This window comes from Chrysemys picta, chromosome 2 (genome assembly GCF_011386835.1).
Source record: "Chrysemys picta bellii isolate R12L10 chromosome 2, ASM1138683v2, whole genome shotgun sequence".
Classification (NCBI taxonomy): Eukaryota; Metazoa; Chordata; order Testudines; family Emydidae; genus Chrysemys; species Chrysemys picta.
In genome coordinates, this window is record NC_088792.1 from 237,466,235 (window position 1) to 237,472,234 (window position 6,000).

Here is a 6,000-nt window from a genome sequence, read left to right on the forward strand (position 1 = left end):
GAGACTTTCAACTGGTCTGACTATCATCTCTTTCTGGATCTCAGAACACGTGTTTATATTCCTGATGCAGAATGCAACATCTCCTCCCATTTAATCCTGCCAGTCTTTCACGAACAAGCTACCCCTCTATACCAATGTTCCAGTCATAAGACTTATCCCACCATGTCTCTGTGGTACTAATTAAGTCATAATTTAGCTTCTGTACAAATACCTGTGTATAGATATCTAAGATGTTGAGCAGATTGCCACACTGATTTCCTTCTTGCTGCTCCTATGACCCTAGTGTAATTTTCCATGTACTCCCCTCCCCCAATATCTTATCCTCTGTTAAAATCACCTTTTTATGTTTAACTAAGGCCTTTTGTTACCTGCCCACTTTGAACCTATTTTAAAGTCCTCCTCACTAGGTTGGTGACTTGGTATGCAAATGTTTGAAAGGTATGCAGAGGCTCTCCCACAATAACACTCTCTGCACTCTTCTGACCACAGGTTTTTTATTTTTTTTATTTCTTGCTCCCTGTGATAATGATCTGCTTGTTCATATAAGGCCCACATAGAGACTTCCATACTTGTCCCAGCTATCTGCACTCTTTGTTACAAGCAAGCCCATTCATGTGTTTCATTCTTTCGGTGGTCATCAAAGTTACTAAGGATGGTTTACTAATTATTCTTTCTTCTCTTTCGGTGAAGCGAAATGGTTGATAAAGTATGTTTAGGACATGTTGACCTGTGTTGAACATGATTGTGGTTCTAGATATGATGAAGCACATCTTGCCCTGCATGCAGTGGAAGGAGTGAACTTTTGCATTGTCTTTTGTCCATTCATTTCTGGAGGTTCAAACTGAGTTTCTTCATGACACCGTATCATCTAGTATTCATAAAGCATCAGAGAATGAGTCACTTTCCTGTAAAACTAAACTGAGAACATTATTTGAATAAGGAAAACAGTATTATCCCTACAGTTACTTGGCCTCTCTCTGTGTTTTACTGCAGATCTTCTTCCTGAACCTTTCTGGGACCCTCCAGCAGACTTCCCGATACAATTCTAAAGAAACATTACACATATCTTCACAAGTACAGTATCCATTGTTACATACTGGCTTCAGCTCTTTAATATATAATAGGAACATTCAAATGATAATTAGAAGGATATTGTGGGAGGGTAGAGGGAGATGTGTGTGTTTCTACATGTGTGAATATATATATCCACCTAATAGGCGTAAGCCAAGCTGAAAAGACTATATAGTGATATTTTGGGCTTGATTCTCTCTCACACACACCCCCATTGGTAGAGGAGGAGTGCTGTAACTTAGAGAGATTCACTCTTCTGAGAAGGAAGGTAATGTCTGGATCACTTGCATTCTCCAGAAGGCTTTTTTGGGCAAGGGCATTTTTAAAGTGTGGCCCCTGGCTCCACTGAATTCCACTGGAGAAGGCCGCCTAGGATTCACATTGAATTAGCAGTTTCCTGAGGTTCTCTGGCCATTCCTTCTTCCTGAACAGCATATTCAACTTTAGTAATTATACTGGATTTTGAAGGTCACCTGGTAGAACAGGCCTGCAAAAGTTGTGCACTAGTAAGTGGATTGTATACCACTAGAGGTCCTGCTGCTTGGGTTGTGGTGGTAGAATATAACCTGGGTCTGATTATTGCCTATTGCATACATTGTACTTATGCATAAGTTAATATAGGAATTTGATAACCAATTAATTATTTTTCTTTTTTCTAATGAAAGTATAGGAAGAGTTACATATAGACAAGAAAAGCTTTATTGTAATAATATTTTAACAGTAGCAGGAAGCATGGTTAGGTCTCTCCATTTCTTAGGATTTACTTCCCAATGTAATATTTGTACAAATTAAAAACTGTTAATAGCAAAACATTGTAATTGATTAGCCTCTGTATGTTTACAGCTCACTTTAATTGCTTAAAAATGCCATTTGTCAGCTTCATGTTCTATTGACAATGTTATCGATTTATCCGATTTGGGCTTTGTCTTGTCTCTCGTACATAAAACTCACATATGCAGTTCAAATGGGAAATGACTCTATTGATTTCCTTAACTTGAGCCCAAATGCTAAAGATTTTTGGATAAGCTTTCTCATTACTTAAGCCAAAATCAATAAGAGAGAGCATCTTTTAATGAAAGAGCAGTTTGAGCAACGTACTTCAGAAATGGGGTCCTGTTCATCCTTTGCTTTACAAATCGATCTCCTGGGTTCCTTAAGTGAGGTCCAATTGGTTGACATTGTGGTTTGTCTTTGTGTGTAAACTTGCAGCTTCAGAAAAGAGAAGATGAGCTACAGAGACAGCAGAAGGAAACGTTTTCTCTGCAACAGAAAAAAAGGTCTTCTTATGCAGGTACCTAGTTTGTAAGGGTATCCTACAAAATCTTTCCTATTTTGGGGCCACATTTCAGTATTCTAATTGGAGACTAGTGTCCTTTTCTGTCCCATTTATGTGTCACTCATTATATAGCGCTGTGTTGTACTACATTGTTTAAAAACTGATACAGTAGTTCATTTGGGAATCTGTGATAATAAGCTATCAGTTTGTTTTATGGGTTTTTTTAATGCTGCATTCAATAATATAATATAAATGGAAAGCTGAGTTCATATTGTTTTGATAACCTGTTAATTTAATTGTGCTTTCTTTCAGCTTCAAGCTCAAGAACATCTGATTTATCAGCTTCAGACTGAACAGTGTAAATGAAATCTGAGCTAGAAAAATTAAGAGGTAAAGTTGAACAGCTGCAGAATGAACAGCAAGTTATATGGGCAGGCCAAACGTCAGGTACTGTTCTAAGATATCATTAACTGCCCTGAACTACATAAATTAAGCTGATTATGCCTTTGCTTAATTAACTGAGAATGACCTATTGATGTATAGGCAGAGTAAGATAGAGACTACATGCTGCACTGTACTAAATTTATAGGTTTTCAATTAGTTCCACTATTGACTGTGACTATTTTAAAAAAGAGTTTATTTTTATGTTTTGTAGCATGCTTTTTAATTTAGCAGGATGTTTATGCTATATTGTATATTTTCTTTTCACTTATCTGAAGATTGATCTAGTGAAGATTGTTTATGCCACAGTTAAATCTATTCATTTTTGCCTCATTTGCTGATGAACCTGTATGAAGTATTTGTCTTTCAAGACATATTAAGTTGTTGTCATAACCTTTGATTAGATATATTCAATAATATAGTCAAAGTAATTTTGGAAATATTATTTAAGCAAATATATTTGTAAAAAGGATAACTTTTTGTGGAACTCAAGACCAATCCCTGCAAAATGTTTTGATAAGTTAATTTTTTATGTAGGTTGAATTAGATATTTTTCTCCCAAAAGATCCTTATATTATCTGTGATTCTAGTTTTAGTTAGATTTGAAAAAGGAAGGCTTTGCTGACTATTAAGAAACAAGGAATTCCTTTAGTTAGTATGAATTCTTGTCAAATATTTATAGATTTTTAATCAAAGGGTAACACAGATGTTTATGCTAACATTCTAACTTTCTATACTTTGGAATCTTTATTACATGGGGCTTGGCAGCTAGTCAATTAGAATGCCATAATAAAGATTCTCCTGTAATTGAAGTGCTTAGCAAAACAGTCACTTAGTTGGAAATTTGGAGATTGGGAATCTTATGTCTGTATTAAAATATCTCTATAATACTATTGTAAATTTAAAGCCAAGTAACTCACTTAACATTGTTTGTTTATTAAAAGTAAGAATATTACATCATGTAGCTTCAGCAGTATTTCTTAGTGAGGCTTATAGCTTTACTAAAGTAGAGATTTGTTTATTTCAAACATGAATTATGGAGAAATTGCTTAAAGGTAACATCAACTATAAAGATAAGTGTGATTGTACATTAGTTGTACCTTCTGAATTCCAATATTATAGTATGATCTAAATTGGTGTTTAGATACTACGGCTACTGGTGCATTGAAAATGCATGTATGGCAGGTAGATAAATAGAGTTACCATAAAAGCAGCAAAGAGTCCTGTGGCACCTTATAGACTAACAGATGTATTGGAGCATGAGCTTTTGTGGGTGAATACCCACTTCGTCGGATGCAAGTGGGTATTCACTCACGAAAGCTCATGCTCAAATACGTCTGTTAGTCTATAAGGTGCCACAGGACTCTTTGCTGCTTTTACAGATCCAGACTAACACGGCTACCCCTCTGATACTAGAGTTACCATAGTTGCCACTAAAACGGCAACCTTTACCAGCAGTTACCACACTCTGGCATTTGAGAGAGCTTGTCTTCACTACCGGGATAAGTCAACGTAGCTTAGTTCGACTTACCCCGGTGTCTTTACTGTGCTGCATCAATGGGAGACACTCTCCAGTCGACTTACCTTACTCTTCTCAGAGAGGTCGAGTATTGGGGTTGACCAGAGAATGTTCTGCCATCCATTTAGTGGGTCTTCTCACCCGCTGCATCAATTACAGCAGCATTGATCTCCGCGGTAGTGAAGACAAGCCCAGAAAGTGTACTTATTTCTAATTGTCAAGTTAGGGAAAAACAGCTTGTGGCATGTTTGTGGATAGGAGTGTGGTAAAACATCCTAGAGATCAGATGTTCAGCTCACAATCAAAGATTGTTTATTGGGATACCAAGGAAAGTAAAATAATACATACACAAAACACAACAATCCCAGAATACTCAGCTTTGAGTCCCTAACCAAAGTTTCTTTCAGCAGGATCTCAGGCATAGTTTTCCTTGTAGTTGGATTCCTACCTATATAGACTCCACTTATCCTAGATACATTTACAAGATATACATTTATGTGATAAATGGTATAATAAGATCTGAATTTTTTAAAATTGGTACTCTACACATTCTACACATAAAAAGCCTTATGACACTCTGGGGACCAGATTGCAGTCTTTCTTTAGATCTTGCTTATGTGCTGTGTACGGGAGGCTACTCTTGCAAAATTTGGTGCACCCAAATGACAGTAGTCTCTTGTGTCTGTTTCTTTCTTAGTCTTAGACATTAGGAGCTTCATATCTGTTTCAGCCTATAATTTCTTTGGTTTGATCTTACCTTTTCTCAATATATATCTCAGATATCTGGTTTGTTTATGTTGTAGCTTATCTCTGGTGATTTATAGTTAAATCTGCACTTTGTAATTCAGTGGTCACCTTATCAAAATATTATCTGTGGCTTTCCTAATCTAGACGGAAGATGACTACATTGTCTACGTATGCAGCACTCTATGCTTCCTTGGGATTTTGGTCCTTAAACCTTTGATGGATCAACCTGAAAGAATTGATGGTAAATTGATATAGGCCCATGACAACATTACCACAGTTAGAGCAAGTCTACATTACAAAATTAAGTTGGTCTAAGTTAGGTCAACGTAAAGCCACCATAGTAATTACTGCGGTGGTTCATGACCACACTACACCCCCTCTGTCAGTGGTGCATGTCCTCACCAGAAGTACTTTCACAGGCTTAACTGTGTGGGGCATTGTGGGGCATTAACAGCTGGAGCCCCCCCTGCTGCCCTGAGGCTGAAAGCTCGAGCTGTCAGCCACTCACTCATTAATTTGCCACTCATTACTCTTGTATGATTATCTGCACAACTGCTTTACTGCCTTGTTTACTGATTGAGTTATTGCATTATTGATCATTAATTTATCAGTTCCACAGCTAGCCCAATTCTCATTTGGCTTCTGGAATTTTACCTAGCCATTGATCCTGTCCAACCATTACTTTTGCACCATGATTACCATCCCCTTTCTCTGTCCCATTGTCTCCTATCTCATCCTTCCTATTTCCTTCCCATTGTGTTCATATCATTGTCCTTTTTACCTTCTACTCTACTTCTCTCCCTAGCTCTACTTCCTCTTATCATTCTGTTCCAATTCCTTCACTCCTTTTTATGCCTATGGATTCTTATCCCACATCCTCATCCTCCTCTTTATCTCTGCAAATATTTATCCTGGCTATCATTCCAACTTTATCTTTTCCCACTAC

At 37.1% G+C, this 6,000-nt stretch overlaps 1 long non-coding RNA gene across 1 annotated transcript; it reads left to right on the forward strand.

Moving 5' to 3' along the window:
• The first annotated feature begins 951 nt into the window (after positions 1-951).
• On the forward strand, positions 952-3,277 carry LOC135981166 (uncharacterized). The gene is made up of 3 exons (XR_010598127.1): positions 952-1,074; positions 2,281-2,362; positions 2,660-3,277. It is a non-coding gene; the product is annotated as an uncharacterized LOC135981166 (long non-coding RNA).
• Positions 3,278-6,000: the final 2,723 nt, after the last annotated feature.